General features: G+C 56.8%; 1 protein-coding gene across 1 annotated transcript in view; it reads right to left on the bottom strand.

The window, feature by feature from the left end:
- TMC3 (transmembrane channel like 3) overlaps positions 1-18,110 on the bottom strand; it is a 93,722-nt gene extending 75,612 nt beyond the window's left edge. The window contains exon 1 of the mRNA XM_016135333.2: positions 18,013-18,110. The gene's annotated coding sequence lies outside the window, so the exon portion shown is untranslated. The remainder of the gene's footprint in view (positions 1-18,012) is intronic.
- Positions 18,111-20,805: the final 2,695 nt, after the last annotated feature.

Below are 20,805 nucleotides of genomic sequence, written 5' to 3' on the forward strand. Positions count from 1 at the left end.
GCTAAACTGTTTGGAAGTTTTTGTCAGAGTCCCATTAAAGCCACATGCTTAGGACGCATCTGTGACTAAAGTTGTCGGCATTCCTCCGGCCCCTCGAGGCTGTTTTTATAAACAAAAATCTTTAATTTTCCACGGAAACGGGTGAGTGGGAGGGCGCAAGGACCATGCGCCGGCTGCCCGCAGAGGCTGGGCCTGCGCGTCCTCACCCGGCCCGGGGCTGAGCGGCAGCGGGTCTGAGACTGTGGACTGCACCCTCTCCTCCTCATCCCGACACACCGTGTGACAAACCACGATGGCCTCGCACGCGGCTGCCACACGGGAGCAGCAGCAGAGAGAGCCCCCGACAGCCCTCCGGGCCAGGGGCTGAGCGTCTGGTGTCCGAGGCCGGCGGGGTCAGGAGGGAGGCGCGTCGTGCTCTCAAGGCTCAGTGAGCGGCGATGCTCTTTATCACTTCCACGATTAAAAAATTATTTAAAAAGCAAGGAACGATTTATTATTTTGACCCTGTGAGAGAAGAACATACACAATGTGGCCTTAAATTATCAAGACGAAATCTGGTCATCAGACGGGCACTGACTTAGTTCTGGTTCCAGTTATAATTGCATGAGTGTCGGTGTGTTAGAACGGTTAACTCTCAGAGACCTGGGCAGGACCCCCCCCCCCACACACACACATACACGAGGGCGCAGCGTGGGGCGGCCGGCTCCCACGGCCCCGCCGTCTGTGCACACCCTCCCGAGCGCTAGGAACACCCACTGCACCGCCGCTGACTTCTGGGAACTCCTTGTCCTGTGGGTCTTCTCCCGGGAGAAGGCGGCCACCGAGCCAGAAGGGGTGATGCTCGGGTGTCTCTGAGATCCCCAGTCCCCCCACCACCACCGCCCCCAGACCAAGTGTGTGCGCATAGTACGCACACTGACACAAACACCTTCCGCTGAGGACCTGCCGGTCGGTCACCTGGACCCTGCTAGGCCAACTCCACTGACTCTGCCAACCTGCACTTTGCTCCTTTGTCCAGATCACCAACTGCGCACACGCTGATGGGACCCTCGGCCTGGAGAGAAGCTGTGAGCTCCGTGTAAGGAAGACATGCGCGTCGGAGCCTACTGTGTACAGCCTCCAAGCGAACCTCGCCCTTCCCCATCCTCCCCGCAAGGTCTATGCACTGTGGATCCGGACCACAGCGCGTAATAGTAACGCGTGAATAAGGCTTGTCTTCTCACATGGTAAGTCGTCTTGCGCAGGCGACCCACATCCCAGCTGTTTCTGTCCCCTCCACCACCATTACCATGCCTTTGCGACCTAATGATTGTCATCTTAAAGAATAAACGTGCTGTTCCAACTCCAGCCTCGGTGCTGTGTTCCGAGGAGCAAAATAAAATGCAATGAGGAAAAAGGAAACAAACAAGAGAAAGAACGAGACAAAAACTGGAACATGGGCCGGGAACCCTTAGCTGGCGTCCGCTCTCGGAATGCTGCCGCACGGCCACGCCCGGCTTCCTGCGAACCGGGAGCAGGAGTCCCAGAGGCACGGATCCCAGCACTGGCACTCGGCCAGTGGGAAAGGGAGCGTGGAAACGGGGTGGACCGCGAGGGGCGTCCGCCATCCACAGCTGATCTCCGGTGGAGCGCTCACAGGCAACACGTCTACAGCCATTCTGCAGGGATGCCGTCGCCAGGAGATGCCGAACACCTAGCTACGTTAAAACCCTCTGAAACACGCTCGCGTTCAACGGACGTCTGGCACGGAGGAAGCCCAGTGTGAGCGTGCTGACCTTTACTCGGCCACCCTCAAAACACTGGCCCTCTGGGTTGCTGAACTAAGACGAAGCACAAGGCTTGCCTTCCATCAGAACCAGGGCGTCATGCCAAAACACGGAGAGAATGTATGGAATGATCTGTGCACGTTAAAACAAATGATTTGGCTTTACGTGGGATATAGTAAATCGTTCTAAACTAGGTGCCAAAACTGAAGTCTCTGCGTGTGGGAGGTTGATTCACCCACTCTTTGGGAAACCCAGCCTTAGTCAGGCTCACGTGTACCTTGGGATTCTGAATTGCCACATCCCACAGGGAGGAGTTTCGGACCCACGTGGAAGGTGACTGGAAACCTGACCTTCTGTAAGACGAGGTTTGGCTGACGGGACTCGCCGTGCCTTCATAAAATTATTATTATTTTAACATTCAGGTAGAGTTGAAACCCTGGAATCCTGATGCATCTGAAGTTCACACGGCTGGCCTTCATTTCCAGCTACTAAGTTCAATACCACCACTACCTGCTACCTACGACAATAGCGTTGAATATGTTTCGATGAAATGAAGTAATTTTTTATGGGTCTGGGAGAAAGAAACAAACTTTCACTGACTGCATGGCGACCATGAGCCAGACCCTGAGCTGAACTCTCTGCACACCTGCCAGGCAGAAGGGCATCTTGTTGAGCCTTCTGGGAAGACACCTGTGCCGTGCCAAGGTCGGCCTGAGGGGTGGCACCTCCATGCCCCTGAGCGGAACTCCACGTCCTCTCCGCCCGGAGGAGGCTAACTTGCGGTCAACAAGCTCAGCTACTTCTCTGCAGGCCTTTCTGCGTTTTGTTCTCCGTTCCCAGCTGGAAAGATCATATGTCGTCTTATTGACAGATTCACTTCCATGTATTGAGGGGGGGAGGGAGGGATCATCCATTTAATTTAATATTTGTTTTTATCCATAATCACGGGATAAATGCTTTGTCCTCATTTTAAATTCTTGAGCCGAAAGGCCAGCACAGGTCAGAAAGTTTGACTGGCAAGTTCGACAAAATATTCCAACACAGAAAATCCCGATGTGATATAGGGTGTCCGGAGCACAGGCGAGAATGGAAAACCCCTAATTTATGTCACTGGCATAATGAAACACTCATAGCAAAACCAGGCCGGAATCACCAAGACAGGAAGACCGTAAACCGCTTTACTTCCAATCATAAATATTTTCAAAAAAAAAAAAAAAAAAAAAAAAAAGGCATCCAAACACATCCACCAGTGGATTAAAGGAACAGTGCAAGCAAAATGCATTCCCCGGAACACAAGAACGATTCAGCATTAGGCAATCTAGTAAAATAATTTGAACGTAAATTTACACGTGAGAATTACACACGACCTCGTCTCTCTGGAGCAAGGTTGAAGAGAAGCAGAAAGTTTGTCGCCCCGTTGGGAAGCAAGGATGAAGGAGCCCAGCGTTCACGTCTCATGCACACTGGCAACATGCTAGCTGATTGTGGGTAACATCCAGTACAGCCAAGCGTGCGAGGAGACGGAGCCTGCACGCTAATGAGGGGTGTGCACACCGGCACACGCTTCACACATGACAGCTCAGCAGCCGGCTGTGGAAACACGGAGCGCACGGACCCTACTGACCCAGCCACCCGACGGAGGAATCCGTCCTACGGAAACACATGCATAAAAATACAGGAAGCTCTCTGCTTCTGCACTGGGAAAACTAGAAGAGAATTCACGTCTGGCAATACAGAGGCTGTGATACAAACACCGGTGCACTCTGAAAATGAAATCCTCTACACGGACCTAAAGTGGAAGGAGGCGGCTCTGGGTGAACCGGCAAGAGCACGGCCGAGATGTTCTAAGTGATTAAGAAGTTGCAGAGCAAGAAATAACGGTCTCGATACTGTCATCCTCTCCTTGAGTGTGTGCGTGACAGCTTGCCGCTTTCCGCACGTTCTACCGGTGTGAGGCGGGCCACACGTCCCACACCCCCAAGGGGAGGTGACTGCAGACTTGGCCGTGGGCGCCCCAGTCTCTCGGCCGCAGGGCTGCTGTTTCTGTGTCCCGTACAGACCTGGGCCGTAGGTGCCAGCCGACCACTCCTGAACTTAGTTCTGCAGGGACGAGGAAAGCCACAACTAAACGAGCTCCTCTCCTTGAAGTCCCAGCGACTTTTCTGCCATTCCTTAGAAGATGAATACACTCGCTTAAAAGCGAGAATGGTTTTTCGAGTCTTAGGTAATTTCAGTGTTTTAGTAAAACAAGTCTTTGAGCCTTATTTCTTGACCTTTGCTTGTGATTGCCGTTAATATTTACCTACACGTCAACTCGACGGCTCTTCTCAGGTTTCACTGAAGGGGGGAGACTCGCTCACGGCGGTGCCCCTGACACCATTATAAATGAAATCTCCAGAAACGCAGCATGATGTCGCAAGCTATCCGTCAGGGTGTAATTTTACTCAAAATCGCAGGCTGCAAAGTATCATGCTTCAATTGAAGGGAATAATGGCTACAGAACATAGCCCTGAGAGCCCCACCCCCCCCCCAACCCCCCGGAGAAGTGGAGGGGCACACGCTCTGGGCACTGGCGTCCTCTCAAGAGGAGAAAGTTCTCAAATGAGGCAGGATGACTAATGTTTCCACAGGCAAAAAGCACATTTCTTTCCATAGAAACATAAAGCCACTTGGCTCTCAACGCAGATCAGGAGATTGAAATTGAAGAAAACAAAATGAATAAACATGGAAAGGATATCTGAGGTCGAAAATAATAAATCTGTTCCCCAAGTCACAAATACCCTCGAAAACAGAAACAGGACACTCTGAGGGACAAATCGTACTCGTCCAGGGGAGTCGAAGGCCTGTCGGTGGAGCACGGCGGAGTCCTCGCTGTGGCAGCAACGGCGACACTCAGACCCCTCGAACGTGCCTTTTACATACTTAAAACGTTGAGACTTCAGGCAAAACTTATAATTACAGAGACTGCAGTGAGACCATTAATTAACTTGCACATGGAGTAGATTCGGCTTGTTAATTCGCATCCCGATTTCACCGATGCCGAAAGCATCTTGGCAAAAACTTGCTGCCAAACCCCTTGCCTGGGGTTCGCCACAGGCGACCGCTGTGCCGGGAGGGGACGGCGGCCGCACAGCGTCCCCCGAGAGACGCTTCTGCTCGAGCCTCGCGCGCCTCGGAGACGCCGACCTCTCCCTTCCACACGAGGCCCTCGCCTCCTCCGCTGTTCAGCGGCCCCAGACTCGCCAGGCCCGTGAGAAGCAAGCTCGGGCGCTGGGCTGGAGAGGTCGGGCTGCTGGGCCAGGCCCTCTGGGTGAGGGAGCCGCTGTGCGCCTTGTTGGCTGCAGGCCTCCTGACTCCATGTTCCTGGGGTCCCAGGACCCTGCAAACAGTCAGGGGAACGCTCTGCTGGCCTGGAAGTGAGCACCCCTCTCTGAGCGACCGGAGAGAAGAGAAGGCAGGAGAGAAACGACGAGGGAGCCTCCTGCCGCCTGCGCCTGAGCGGCAGCGCCTCTCCACATGAGACGCCCGTCGCGGTCCCCATGGCTCCCCACCGCCCTGCACCTGGCAGCTGCGCTCATCGGCTTCAAGTGTCAGGTCCTGGAGGCCGTGGAGTGGGCTCGGTCATGGGACAGAGGCCCTGTGGGGAACCAGCTGGCCGCTCGGCACAGAACGAGGGGAGGGTCCCTAGCGCATGGGCAGGGGGCGTCGGTGTTTCCAGCCACGTTGCGGTCCTGCCCTGGCAGGGAGGCAGGAGAGGACGGGGACGAGAGGGGCTTTGGCGCCTGCCGGGCGACACACCGGCTTCCTAGGGCAGGTACCATTAAGACAGAAAAATGAGGGGCTGCAACCAAGCTCGGCTGGGGGCTGAGCGAACCCCGACCTGCAGGTGACCCCGGCCAGGGGCTCTCAGCGTGCGAGCGGCAGGGAGGGCCGGGGGGTGGGCTGTGGCCCCCACACCTGCTCGCCACGCATCTGGGCTGGCAGCTCTTGGCGACAGCTCCCTGGGCTCTGCGTCCGCGGGGAACCGAGGTCCCCTGAGCAGGCGAGCGGAGCAGAGGCTTCCTGGCGGGTGCGGGCAGCGGCTTCCGCACAGGGCAGGGGGCGGGCTGCACGCCACGGCCCAGCACCCTTGAGCACAGGCGGCCTCTGGCGTCCTGCTCCCGCACGGCCAGGCAGAGCTCCCGGGGACGGGGGGCCAAGGTGACTGGCGCCCAGAGCACACTGATAGAGCACGGCCTTGCTCCTGGTGCACTTGGCCTCCCTGTCTGTCCTCACAGCCTGCACCAGTGCAGACAGGCAGGCGAGCGCCAGGGCTGGACACCGTGGGGGCAGGGGCAGAGCCCTGGGGGCAGGGGCAGAGGAAGCCACGCTGCTCAGCTTTCCAGGAGGGAGAGGTCAGGGGACGCACAGGCCTGGATGCTGCGTCATCTGCTGCCCGAACCGCCTCCCCTAAAGCTAACAACGGCTAAAGAGAGGAGGGGACGTGGTGCTGATTCCAGGCCCAGAGGTGTCTGCTCACACCATCAGCAGCAAACGTGCCCCCCGGTTCACCGCTGACCTGGGCACAATGGCTATTTGGGAGGCAGATTAAAAGAGAGACGTGTCCCCCCGCCAGGAAGCTGCCCCTTCCTGCTCCGCAGAAACAGCCCCCAGGGCTGGTGCCAGCAGCGCTAACGAGAGCCTCCATCCCCTGCACCGGCCTCACCGCAGACTGCCCCAGAGGCCCAGCCTGGGTTACACACAGAGCAACACTGTCCTGTGGCCATTTCTGCCCAGAGCCCAGATCCTCATCCATCAAGTGGGGGGGGGGGTCCCCCACTGTGATGTCATCAGCCTCTGACTGCACAGGTCACCTCTCAGGACCCAGCCACACATCTGGGCTTTGCTGGCCGCACTTAAGCTCGGCAGCTAGCACCTCGTGCGGAAGGCGTGAAACCAAGCCATTGTCCTAACCTGAAGTCAGTGGAAGAAAGCCGTTTTTCCCACTGAAAATGTGAATGAAAGCGACACTTAAACTGTAGAGGACAATACAAACTCCAGAGGCGGTGAACAGCAGAACGAGCTGCTTCGGTGCCAGCACGGGAAACGTGAACGACGCACCCTCCAGTCACTCCGAGGCGCGTCGTCTGCATCAGGCTTTTACTGTCTTACTGACGCGCGAGGCCTGCTCCTTAGAGGGCAGTGGCGTTAGCCTCAGAGCACGGTCCGGGAGGGAGAGGCTTCCACCGCCCGCTCACCTCTGGACGTCCAGGCGTGGCGTGAGGCCTCCAGGGCCTCCCGGGGCCGACCTAGTCCTGGGACAGGCTCAGCACCCTGCATAGGGCAGAGTCCTCCCCGGGCTTTCTGGCCAGTGAGTCCTGATGCTCATCCAGGACTTGCCTTTTGCATACGCACGGCAACGAGGAGACACACTCTGAATGCGTTCCTCCCACAGGCTCCTCACCTGGGCCACCTGTCTTCCCCCCGCCTCCCAGGTGAACCATTTCCTTTCCTAGGTGCCAGGAGGGGCATCAATCTATCCCACTAAGCCTCTCTCCTGATCCAGGACCACCCTCGTTATGGCTAAATGGGCAAATCACATGAACCAGTGGTTGGGAGCCTCACACTTCAGGGGAAAAAATTCTTTGAGAAAACTGTTTTTATGAGGCTCTCCAAATAGGGATTTCTAACTTGCAGTGGCTGGTCTGGGCATGCGCACAAGCCCACAGAGAAACCGCGCTTCATCTCTTAAGAACGATCGCTTCCTCCCTCACCCCATTTCCTCCTTTAAAAGTAAAGCCACTGCCAGGAAAAAAAAAAAAAATCTTCCACCAAGGACACACAGATTACTGCTTCCCTGAGTCACACTTTCCCCTTGATTCGTTCAACAAACTCCCGGATTGATCTCCACCGATCAGGAATAAGAACTCACTAGGAGCGAGGTGACTATGAGAAGAACCCTCTCACCTCAGTTGCTTTTGTGTAACAACATAACGATACAGTACAAACACGAAGAACGGATCGTGTGACGGTACAATTACAAAGCATCTTCCCAAGAACAGACAGATCACAAGGGAGACCAATCGCGGCAAACGCTCATGTCACAGAACCTGCATAACTTGTGATTTGGCTCCTCAAGTAGTTACACGGCTTGGACCGAATTTTTTTTTTTTCCAGTATTGGACAATAAGCTGATTATTTCGCATGTTTAAAGTCTGTTTCAAGCGCCTTTTAAAAAAAAAAAAATCTGCAAAAAGAGAACCGGGAAAGGAATACAAATTCCTTTCTGGAAAACACGTGCCCCCTTCCTGCCCCCCGCCAGCCCCTCCTCGACAAACAACACGAGCGAGCGCACAATGATCTGCCGCCAGCAGCGCCGGGCGGGAGGCTCAGCATCTGTTCCCGAGACACCGGAGCGCCCGCGGAAAGTGCGCTGGCTGCCTGCCAGCCCTCAGACTCCAGATTTCTGCTGACAAGGCTGTCAATAAATGGGCAGATGGCATCGGCTCTGCTGGCAGCAGAGTGCAGTTAACCCAACGCGGGACATTATTTCAGACTCGCGGTGCCGTGGGCCGGGCCCTCTGTCGGGAGGCTGAAGCCATCCCTTGGTGGAGCAGGGAGAGCGGGACGAGGAGACCAGGAGGCACCGGCTCCGCTGAACGAGATCAAGCCTCCCAGAGTCCACGGCCGAGCAAGTGCAGCCCTTGTGACCGAGGGAGAGATGGGGGAGGCGTGCCTCATTCGCAGGTTGCATTTTATGCGGTTTAAGCTCAGGGGTCCGACTCTGCCGCTGGGCACAGAACCTGGCCTGAAACGCACACTCTGCGTGTATCCTCTGCTGGCACACGCGCGTGCCAGGACGCCTTCTAAGAAGCGTGTGCAGGTATGTGACATCGATGCTCGCAGCTCCCGCCCACCCCCAATGAAAAGCCAGTGTGGGCTTTAAGCCCAGGAACAGCGTGAGGACCCTCGGGGCGCCCCCTGGTGGCGACTCGGGGGCAGCACCCTTCCTACGGCAGAGACAGCAGACCCTTCGGGGCAGAAGCTTGCACGACTGCGGAGCGGTCGCCGTGAGGAGCACCAGGGCGGGACGCAGCAGCGGGACCTGAGCGACGCGTCCCTGTCCCCATCTGCAGACTGGGAGCCTAACAGACCGGTCTGCTGTGGAAGCAGCGAGGTCGCTCCTCACCTCCGCAGAGCGGGTTAGAGCTGCCAAGTGCTTTCGCATGTTCTAAGGCAGTGATTCGCAACTGGGCGTGGTGTGGCCCCCAGGGGACAGCTGGCAAGGTCTGGTGACACTGCTGGCATCGTGCGGGTGGAGGCCAGGGGTGCTGCCAACACCCTACAGCGCACAGGACGGTCCCCGGCCGCAAAGGCTTACTCAGCCCCAAACGCGGACAGCACCCGGGCTGAGGCAGCCTGCCCCAGGGCGGTGTCAGGGGGCTCTGCACCCCTGTGAGTGAGAGGGGCAGGTGTGGGCAGAAGAACCCCCGAGTTTGCTCCTGTGTCTGCCACTGGCGCACTGTCGGGGTCAGCGTTCCAAACCACCAGTTCTTCCAGCTCTTCCGCTACATTAGAAGAGTGAAATACCACGTCCGTAAAAGGCTTTCAGCTCAGTTTCTTACTATCGCATGAGAATACATCTGCCTAGTAACCAGGCCTGTGAAGAGCTCAACAGAGCGAGGTTTGACACTGGGCATCGGCATCTGAGATGGAAGCAAAGTTTCGGGGGCCAAGGGGAACTGGGAACTAAGGTAATTTCAGAACTGATAGGATTGGGCTTTGGGATGTGGCTGCAGGTGGCTCCTTCTCACTTCTGCTCGAGGGTCTGAACCGCTTTGGACAGACAGGAGAAGAGGCATCAGCGACTCACTCCCAGGTTTAAAGGCGTAACTGACGGCCCCGTCTCCGGCATCGGTCCGAAGACCTCTGCCTGCCTGACGCTGTCTCCCACCCCGCCCCAGCCACGGATGCTCCTCGGCTGCAGCTCCTAAGTCCCTCCCCCATGTCTTCGCTCCTAGAACCTCTACTCATCTCGCGAGCCGCAGCCCCTCTGACCTCTGGTCCGAGTCCGTGCTCCCGAGAGCTCTGCAGGAACCTGGCCCCGCTCCCGCGGGCTGCACGCTCCCTAACTCTCTGGCTCTGCCCCCCGAGGCTGTGAACTCCCTGAGGGCTGGGCGGGGCCTGACTCATCTCCACGCTCCCTGCACCCAGCAGCTGCCGGGCCAGTGCTGACCGTCCACGCGACTGAACCAGCGGGCGCCCATCAGAAGCTGGAGCCCCACTGGTTAGTGGGGAGGACCAACTGCTTCTTACCTGACCCTGAGGCGACAGCCGGTGCCCTGAAGCTTGTGAGGAGAGAAGGTGGTGGGTTTGACGCAGCCGCGGGGCAGAGGGCCCACCAGGGTCCTCCCCGCTTCCTCCCCAGTGATCACGACCCCCTAACTGAAGGTTCAGAAGGCGTGAGCGAAGGAAGTACTTTCCTTCAGTCACTCGAGAAAGATTTCAAAATAAAAGAGCGGGTTCCCCTAATCTCTCTTTAATTCCCACCTGAAGCGGCCTGAGGGGCGTCTGGTTCAGAGTCCACTTGTGTGAAAAGAGCACTCGGCTGTCAGAAGAGGCTACGCCTCCTGATCCAGGGGAAGGAGCTATAAACAGGAATGTGACTCACATCAAAGTGAGCTGCAGGTCCCCAAGTCAACAGCAGTTAACACAGCCAGTTCATGGAGCCCAACTCTCTCCATTAAAAGAAAGAAAAAGCAGAAATTTAATCTTGCAGAGGATCTCGGCAGGAGAACTAAACCCCTCTCCCACTTCCTTTCCACAACTAAAATCAGAAATTCCTTTCACCCCTCTGGCTTGGAGTCTTGGGCCTCCTGAGTGGGGGAAGTCAGCACAGAAATGGGAATGGGGCTCGGGCCGGGGTCGGGCCGGGGTCCCCGAACAAGGACCAAGGACGACCGTGCACCCGGGAGGCTGTGTGGGCAGCTCCGCCCCCGAGAGCTTGCCTCTGAGCACAGACGTGCCTGGATGAGCAGCCTGGGCCAGGGTCCCAGGGCAGGGCTGGCCACAGAGAAGGAACTGGGGATAGGAGCCGAGTGTCCACCCCGGCCAGCCGTGCTTCCTTTTCTCACGAGCCACGCCCAGAGAAGAGCAGGCCGGCCAACAGGGGGGCCCCCCTGGCGCACCGCCCGTGCCTCTGTGACTGCGCCAGCTCCGAGGCCACAGGAAGCCTCCGCAGGACGTCCTGCGGCTCCACGCTGGCTCCCCACCCCCGCCTCCTGGGAGCTGGGGTGGAAGGGCCCACCCCCGGCTTTCACTTTTCCACTTTTACTTTCCCCCTTTAAACAAATACGTCCACACGTGCTTCTGGGACCCGCTTCTGTCCAGGACACTCAGCCGGGGCTGAGCTGGCGTGGGCGGCTCGCTCCCTCTCCCCTCCACCGCTCAGGAAGCGTGGTTCCGAGTGGAAGGTAAAAGCACGACCCTAGATCCGAACTGCGATTCCCGTCCTGGCTCCACAACTTCCTGGCTGTGCAACCTTGGATGGGCCACTGAGCCTCTCTCTGTGCCTTACATGTCAGATGCTCCTAAGAGCCCCTGCCACGTGGGCACCTCCCGTCGCTGTGACGAGCGTGAGGGCGCTGGCACCCGTCAGCGCCCGGGACGTGAACGGCCACGGAGCGGGCGCTGTGCGTGTGGCTGCTGCGGCTTTGGCGGGGGCCCTGTCGCGGCACCCGGTGCGCGGAGTGCTGAGCGGCTGACAGAATGGGGCCCGGCAGGGGGGAGACGCTTGAAGAGCGTGTTCCCAGCAGCCTGTGCATCTCTGCTTCTGGGTGTCCCTGACGTTCACGGGTACCCCCGAGCTTCGCCCACGCCGCAGCCCTGTCCCCTACGGAAGTCCAGTGTCCACCGCTGGTTGGTTACTGGTAGAATAACCAACCGCGACTCGAGACGCCACGACACACCCATGTGATACGCAAACGCTGCCCCCCCATTCTGCACGCTGCCTTCTCATTTTGACTGTTTCGATTTGCAAGCTTCTGGTTTGACGTAGTCCCACGTCTCGACTTTTTGCTTTTGCTGCTTGTGCTTAAGTGGTTAATATCCAAAACATATAAAGAACTCATACAACTCAATCACAAAAACAATCCATTTTGAAAATGGGTAGAGGGACTGAACAGACATTTCTCCGAAGAAGACGTACGGACGGCCCACGGCTGCTGGACGAGGTGCTCGCCGTCACTAACGCCAGCGAAACGCGAGCCAGCACTGCGGGGAGGCCGTGCCTCGCGCCTGTCGGGCCGGCTGCCGGCGGCGGGACGGAAGAGCAGGCGGGACGGAAGAGCAGGCTGGCGGACGCCCCAGGGTGATCACACCAACGTGCCGCGTCCACACAGTGACGCCTCACGCGTCAGCTGATGCTGACGGCTCAGATTTTAAAATGTCGCTAGCACACAGCACCCAGGGGAGTGCTAGCTGCCGGACTGCCGCGGTTCACCCCAGCAGCACCGCTGGGCCGCCCTCCGCGGCTCCCCCCGGCCGCATCGCGGTCGGAACACACTGCGCTCTGGCTCTAACACAGGGCAGTTGCCTCGGCCCCTCCGGCCGGCTACTTGAAGACAACGTTCTTGGTTATTTTATCACTGCAGACTTTACAATGCCAACTCTATGCTCCAGCCAGGATTAATCACTGGGGTTTCCGACCTTTGCCACCGACACCCTCGGGCGAGGAGGGCTTGGGACTCCTGTGGACGTGCACAGCTCAGGACGGACGCGGGGCCCGGGAGCACCACGCGGCCTGTCCCCCTTACGTTCGTTCGGCGTCCACCCAGCACAGCGGGGAGGGTGTACTAAATTGCAAGACAGCGTCTCCCTTAAAGTGGCCGTCGTATGTGTACCAGACGACCCTGAATAAGTCGCTGCCCTCACCCCGCCTGGATCTCCTCACCCCCGAAGCAGAGTAACAAGCCCCGCCCACTGCACCAGGTTAGGAGACCTGGTGAGTTAATGAATGCACTGTGAGTCTGGGGCCCCTCCACCAGCACCCTACTCACCCCTGGCCCTGGTAAGGGGCGCCCCAGGAGTGGGGTGGCTCTGACGCGGGGGTTCCCGGCCAGGGCGTCCCAGGCACCCTGCCCAGCAAGCCTGCAGCATCATCTCTCAGCTGACAATCGAAAGCGGCCCCAGACATCTCCGGAAGCCCCTGGGGGTAAAACCAGCCCTGCTGGGGACAACTGGTGTGAAGGGACAGCGGACAGAGCCGAGCTCTTGGGGGGGCGTGGCAGTATCCCCTCTGAACCCTGGAACGGGCTCAGGGCAGCCGTGGGTGCCCACGCCGCTGCTCCTGGAGGACCTCCCTCTCTCCTCCCAAACCCTCCTGCTCTGTGCCCGACACCATCAGCCCAGTGACCTGCGACCCGGCGTCTGCCCCACAAAGTCCAGCACGGGCACACGAACCCCCTGCCCGGAGCGCGGACACCGCACCGCCCACTCTGACTTCTGGGCCTGTCGGGCAACCCAGGAGCAAGGACAGAGACTCCGGGCCCCTAGCTCTGCCCCAGCCGGCTCCGGCATCCGCTCAGCCGGGGAGGATACCTCCCAAAGGGCGATCGGGGAACCCGCCTCCCACCTTCGGAATGCCACCGTGCGGGTCACCACCCTTCCCCGGAGCCGCCTGGGAGGAAGCCAGCCCCGCTGTCCTCTCTGATCGTGTGTCCTGCCCGGCCCCCTCCCAAGAGGCGGGGCCCCCTAAGACACCCAGCTGTCTCTCTCCTCCTGAGACTCCTATCGGTTGTGTCCCGTGTCGTCGACGTTCCCGACCTCGATGCTGCGGGACGCCTGCTCCAGCGCCCGGAATTTCTGCCCAGTCCCGCCCTGGCCTTGGCGCCTGGAGCCCTGGCGGGGGGAGGGGGTCGGGCTGAACCCCTGCCCTGCCCTGGAGGGGAAGACAGGAGCCCTCCAGCACTCGCACACGGGCAAAGGGCTTGAGGGACTCGCGTCGCGGACACGCGATTCCGCCCTCGGCGCGCCGGCGAGCTCCACCGTCCTGCGCGGCCGCCGCTGCCCGGCGGGCACGGCTGTCTGGCTGGGGCAGGGACGCAAGGCCGGGGCCTGCTGCCCCGCAGCCGCCGCATCACCCTGCGCTTTAAACGGTGCCCCCGTAACGACCACTAAGCTTCCGCACAGCACTGAACCAATTCCTCGCTTGACCGTTTTCCTAAGAGTCGGTCCGTTTCTCTTTGTCCTAGTAAACTTAATGCCGCGATCAACATTCAGCATCTTCCAGAGCTCAGAACTTTTTTCTTCTAACTTACTTCCTTGGGATAAACAGCAGAAGTCAGACGAGAGCTGAAGGACGCACACGTCCACGTGAACCCGAGCGCGCCCGCTGACCGCCTGCCCAGAGGATGGTCTCGCGCGGCCCCGGCATGGGCGGCGTCGGTGAGACGGTTTCGTCGCAGCCGCGCCGGCATTTCTACCTTTCGACAGCAGTGCCACTTCTCGCCTGCGTCCCTGATTACTGCTGAAGACGAACATCCTGGCTGTGTGAGTTCTGCGGCTTTATCGAAGAGCTCATGGAAGGGAGAGAGGGAGGGCCTTGGGTTTCAGGCCCTGTCACAGCCACGTGGACACGCACACGGGCGTGCCGTGGACACCTGGCTGGGCGGCCCGCTCGCTCCCCTCCCCCCTCGTGCGCACACGCAACACGGCTTGCCTTGCCGACAGCTCCCTCTCGCCCCAGGACCTCCCAGTTCTCATGCGTGCATTATTTAGCATGACTCAGCTCAGCCCAAATCCACAAGGGCTCAAACGCCCCCCAAGGCCCTACAGGTAAGAGACCAGCAAACACAGAAGGACAGGCAGCGGGCGCAAGTGTCCTGCGACTCCAGCTCACTGGCCTGGGCTGCACCCCTGGAGTCATCCCTGGTGCTTCTGAACAAGCAGAGGGGTGGCCAGAGACTTCTGGTGAAGAGCATCTCCTCTCCCTCATCATAAACCTCCATCGCTGGAGATGGGCCATGTGTGTCTCCTCCTTGCACACCTGAAGGCCCTCACGGAGAACTGCTCCATGCTCCTAACAACAGGTCTGACCATGTTTTCCTCCAGACGCAAGAACAAGCTCTTCCACAGCTATGCTATGGAGCTTGCCAAGAGCTTCACGCACACTGACTCAGCCCTCGCAAGCCACGCACGAGTCAAGCACGCCACTACCCTGTCTGCAGGTGAGGGAGCTGGAGCCCACGGGCTGCATGCTGCCGCGGGTCCTGTGAGCCACGGATGGCTGGGAGCCAGCAGGATGCTGACCCGGGGAGCAGAGTGGTGGTGTGGGGGGCTGAGTAGCCCCATCAAGTCCTCACGCGAGGCCACTCAGAAGGGACACGTGGTCACAGCCACCTTGGCCCAGGCTTCTCCACGCTCGGACACACGTCTGCAGAGACACACTCCTGCAGGGACACACTACTGACCTGTTTCGCTTTGTTGGCTAGTGATCGGGTCGGAGCAGCTGTGGTGGGGTAACAGCTCAGTCACCACCACCCGGCAGTCACGTTCCCCGCCTTCCGACGCTTCCTCAAAAATCAACCCCGCGGGCACTAAAAGAACGTTCTCATTAAACACAGACGGGACGTGCCGAGTGGCCTGCACGTGGGAAACTAACGTCACAGGACGAAGTCAGCAACTGTGTTGAGCGCATCCTTCACTGCCCTCTCTCCTCCCTCGAAAGGGTCAGGCCCTCGCCCTGGCTGTTGCTGGTTAATTACCAGTAATTAGTGCAGAAAAGGAAGCGTGGCTACTTGCGTGACAGCCTTGGGGTGGGGTCTCCACTACGCCACCTGGGGCAGACCCGGTCACATCTCCTCCACAAAACGCAGGCGGTTAAAAGCCTCCTCGCTGCCATGCAGGCCTCTCTCCCCCTGAGACCCAGGTGCGGGCGTGAACGTCCCCACTGTACCTGTAGCCTCACTAACTCTGGGATTTGTTTTGCAAGTGGCATGAGATCCTCGGTTTCCTCGTCAGTCAAACGTGGATCACAAACATGAGGCTGAGAAGGGGAATCCACGCAGACAGAGTTTGCAAACTACAGTGTGCTGTGCATGCACAATAGATGGACCTCGCCTCCCAGGAACTTTATAAACTAAAATAAATAAGTGTACGGCGGAATTTTCCACAGGCTCTGTGAACGTTCTGACAGCTCCTGAAATGCGCGCTTATGTATTCTTTTTTTTTTTTTTAGAATGTTCAAAAATAGTTAATTCAGAGAACAAACATGTACATTTTTAAGAATTAACTCTGTTCCCTGTGCTTTTACTGTGTCCTGCTGTGGTCCTACCATTTCCTGCAATCATCTCTGTAATGGCATTTATCGCCTTATAAATTGTTCATTTAAAATCCCAAAGTTTTCCTGGTTCTTAGGCAGAAACCAATAAGAAATACTGCAACCTGTTGTTGGATTTTGCAACAGACTTAAATTTTTTTGAAAAATACTCTAAGTTGACAATTGTTTTACCTAAAATTTAATTTAGAATTTAACATTTTAACTTAAGAATAAAAGAAAAATTACTTATAACTTATTTTTCCTGTATTTATGGACAGGCTGTAAGCTTAAAAATTAGAAAAACAGCTTTCTCGCCCCACCCGAGTCTATAGATGCTGACGAGAGATGAAATGGACAGATTAGAGAATTCTATGCCCCATAAAAGGGAGGAACCTGTGCCAAAGAAACTGAGAAAAACTGTAAATAGAAAACAAACATGACACTCTTGTTCTCTTGGCTTTTTAGATGTTAATAATTTACCTCGTTGTGTCTTATGCAACAAAATATTTTCGAATAGCATTATGGCGCATGACACTACATGATGGTTCTACGTGGTTAAGCTGCTACATCATTTTGGGACGAATAATTCAGTGTTCGGAAAAAAAAAAAAGGAATTGGATATTTAAATGTAGGCACAATGAGCTGTTTGAAAGTCAAAAGTTGTGTTTTACGGTTTTTCAAACGACAAATGGTAAAGCCAGGAGCATCTGGCAGGAGAAATGATCACAGTGCAAGGCTGGGGGCCGCCCGTCGTGGTGGGGGCCGCCCGTCGTGGGAGGAGGAACGAAGCCTGAGCGGCCGGCGTCGCAGGCGGCCTGCTGCGTGAAAAGCCAGGAGAAGAGGAGTCACTGCGATGCTGCTTTCTGGTGAGATCGGCGGTGGGGCTCATGACGAGACTTTTTAATTTTGTATAATAAAAGACGCCAGCATGTGAGAGAGCTGCACAACTCACTGAACCAGTATCTTCCAAACCGCCAATACACGGCATTACGAAATCACGGATGAGCGATTCCTTCAAAGGATGAGACCGGGCAACGGCGTTGTTTAACGTGACGGGGGCAGAACGGCCACTGACGTGATCTCGGACCCCGCACAGCATGCGGCCTTTAAGAAACTACCACTTGTCGAGTTTCGGTGTAGTATCAAAGAAGAACATCCACGGAAACTCGGGAAAACTACTAAAACGCCCCTCCCGTTTCCGACTTCTTATCTGTCTAAGATTTCCTTCCTATACAGTAACCGAGACAACACACAGCAGCAGATTAATGCAAAGTCGGATGCGAGAACCAAGCAGCGTTCGCACAAGCCGGACGGTCAGGAGCTTCCCTGCGGCTGTCCCCGGAGCCATGCCAGTGGTCTCCCTCACGTCTTTTTGACAGACTCTGATTCTTTGTGTCCTCGGAGATCGCCTACGATGGTCTCCATGGCAACCCCGCCTCCCGAGGAGTCTGAGCCCTTAGTAGTGGTCAACCGCTTCTCAGACTGGGAAGCTGTGCCTTCTTACTGCCAGTCATGACAGCACTGAGAAGGGCATGAACGGATCATGAGTCCAGGCACTTTCTCCCCGCCACCAACATGGCACCGGCGCCACACCGCCAGAGGAACAGAGAAAGAGAGACTTGCAAAAAAATATACAATACCTCTTTCCTTTTCGATAGTTTGTTTTGAAAAATAAAGCTATTTTTTACAAAAATTATGGTAACGTGGAATGGTTACGTTGTATTTATTTTTGACCAATTTAGTAAATAATTGTTAAACATTTCTCAGTTTTAATTACTAAAGGATTATGTCAATAACATTTGGAGCACACTCACCGTGATGTGCTATGCAGCCACGAAAAACGATGACAGCTGGGAAGACACTCAAGACAAAGTGTCAACTGAAAACGGCAGCTTCTGAATTCACATCTGGGACACGGACCCGTGTGTGGGAGCCACGGCTAGTACTCACCAGTATGTGGCCTCCCTCCTTTCTGGGCAGAAAGCCATGCTTTTCAGATTCACTGCAGGTGGGCAGGGTCACGTGACCGGTTGTAGCCAATGAGATGCACGCGGAAGTGACTCACGTGGCTTCCGCGTGGTGCAGAGGGCGCGGTCGCGAGGCAGTGCGGTGTCCGTCAGCTTTGCCTGCGGAATGGCCAAGAGCAGGGCCCTTGCCAACCTGAGCTGGAAAAATATAAACTGGGAATCAATCTCTGTTTTATTAAGCCACTGAGAATCCGCAGTTAATCTACTGCTGCGGTGAAACCTAGCTAACACGAAAACACTTTTTAAAAAATAAAATCACAACAAAATTAGTCTTGAGCGCGTGTGCACATGCTTTGTGTGCACGCTGAGTAAAGTACCCGCGAAACTACACTACACTACGACGTTTAAACTGTGAATTTCTCCCGGTGATGTATTTTCATCACCGTAACTTCTCTGTATTTCCTTCCCTCAACTTTCTATGATAAACATGTATTACTTTCACAATCAAAACTGCTAATGCCGTTTCCAGTTAAGCAAGCGAGAAGCACACGGCTGAGACCTCAGGGGGCTCGGGTCGACTCGCACGCAGCTGTCACTGGGGGAAGACAATGACCCTCTAAGGACGCACTGCTCCAGAAGCAAGCATGCTGTGCCTGGGCGAGAGTGTGCTTTCCTTGGGGACTAGCACTGAAGTGAAATTCAAGATCGCCGACGTGGGTGGCTGTTGGACTAGGCCAGCCCTTGAACCTCCGGCTACAAACGAACGGCCCTGAAGGGGAGAAGAGAGACGGGGACTGCATGGAACCACGGAGCCCAGTGACCCCGATGGTTCTGACTCTGCTCGGACAGTGTCCTGGGAGCATGACAGCAGACCCGTCAGGATCCGTGAGGTCGGCCGCGGAAGTCGGGGTGCTACTATCTGTTCGTCTTTGCTCACAGAATGTTATCCATCCTGTGACAGACAAAAAGAACACAGCCTATCTTTTTCAGGATATGAAATAAAAGCAGAGACTCTGATGCCGTTTTCATGAAGACGACGCACACTCCTTGAGCACACCTGTGCTCCCCCTGCTCCCGCCCCCTTCTCCGCCTCAGTCGTGTTGCTGACGGCCACTCAAGGCCAAGGTGGGGAGAGGTGAGGACGCAGAAGGAGGCGGCCTCGGAGGCGTCCAAGGACAGGACGGAGACTGAGCCCGAGACGGGGGCTCGGGGCGATGAGGCTGTGCCCCGTTTTCATTCTACTCTCCCCCACGGACTGGCGGTTTCTGGAGACTGCTGGAATCTTTAGCATTTTCTAAAATGTTAACTGTCCACACTGGTGCCAGTTGTCCTGCGGGAATAAGCCGTCAAATACGCATCTAAAGGACTTTGTAGGAGGAACGAGCTGCAGTGACAGTACTCGCCGGGCCAGGAACGAAAGTAACACGCCTCGGCTCCGAACCCACCTGTCTGCACTTGTCTTCGCGACTCTGCAAGACACATTTCTGCTCTGCCAACTAGACACAACTCAGGAAAGTGTTCGAACCCCAAACAGACAGTTCTGCAGCGGACCGAGGCCCGAGAAGTGGCAGGCGCGAGAGCAGGCGGGGACGCTGTGCTGAACTGGAACGGGGTGCTCATGAGGGTTCACGGAGCAGGGTGTGGAGGGGTGTCTGGGAGCCACATGTGGGGGCTGTATTAGCTTCCTATCGCTGCTTTAACAAATGACCACAAATTTAGTGGCTTCAGACACTGAAGTTTATTGTCCTGTAGTTCTGGACATGAGAAGTCCAAAATGGACCTCACTGGCCCCAAAACGAAGGTCAGCAGGACAGCATTCCTTCTGGAAGAGCTAAGACACAACCTGCTGCCTCGCCTTGTGCAGCTTCTGAGGCTGCCCCGTCCCTGGGCTCATGACCGGCATCTGCCTGGCCACCGACATCTGCTTGAGTCCTCATGTCTGAGATGCTCCCGTCTCTGCATGACTCGGAAGAACCCTTGTGACTGGAAGTCTCCCAGATGATCCAGGTTAGTCTACCCATCTCGAGATCTGTAGCCTTAATCACATCTGCAAAGTCTTGTTTGCAATACGAGTGAATCAAGGAACAAGCTCCAGGAATCAGAATGTGGACAACCTCGGGGGCCAGGCCACAACTCCACGTGGTCCAGGCCCTCTGACGACTGCAAGTGGATAGGGCAGTCCATACAACGACTCCGCAGTGCAAGGTGGCAGTCACCTGTGGGCCACCTGGGGCACCAGCACAGGTGACGACGAGAAGCGTGGAGACGCTAGCTCAGGTCCCCGTCCAACACGCTCAGGACAGGTCACAGGAACAGGAGTGGCAGGGGGCAGCCTATCCCTACGCGACGCGTCTCCATGACCCGCTGGACTGGAAGAGTCCCCCCTGTAGCCAGGCCCTCGCGGCCACCGCAGGTGGCGGGGAGGACCCAGGAGGCAGGGGCGGGCTGCGTGGAACATCCGCGTTTCGTTCTGCCCTGGGGGCTGTGCCCAGGGCCCTCGCCAGAGGACAGATGTCCTTCCCCTGAGAGCCAGCCAGGAGAGGGGCCAGCTGGCAACGCCATGCCCACAGAAGTCTCACTTGTGACTTCGCGGCCAGGACTTCTGTTGCCGAACACCTGCCAAGCCGGCCAGCGAGCCAGGCGTCCTGCACAAGCCAGGCCAGGAAAAGCAGCCTCGATGTGCTCACAGGGCCCTCGGTCTGACAGGCTCAAGAGGACCAGAAATTAATTACCTGAACCCTAGCTTCCCAGGTGGAGTAATGAAGGATGGAGAAGT

Source organism: Rousettus aegyptiacus, unplaced genomic scaffold, assembly GCF_014176215.1.
Source record: "Rousettus aegyptiacus isolate mRouAeg1 unplaced genomic scaffold, mRouAeg1.p scaffold_m13_p_14, whole genome shotgun sequence".
NCBI classification, from domain to species: Eukaryota; Metazoa; Chordata; class Mammalia; order Chiroptera; family Pteropodidae; genus Rousettus; species Rousettus aegyptiacus.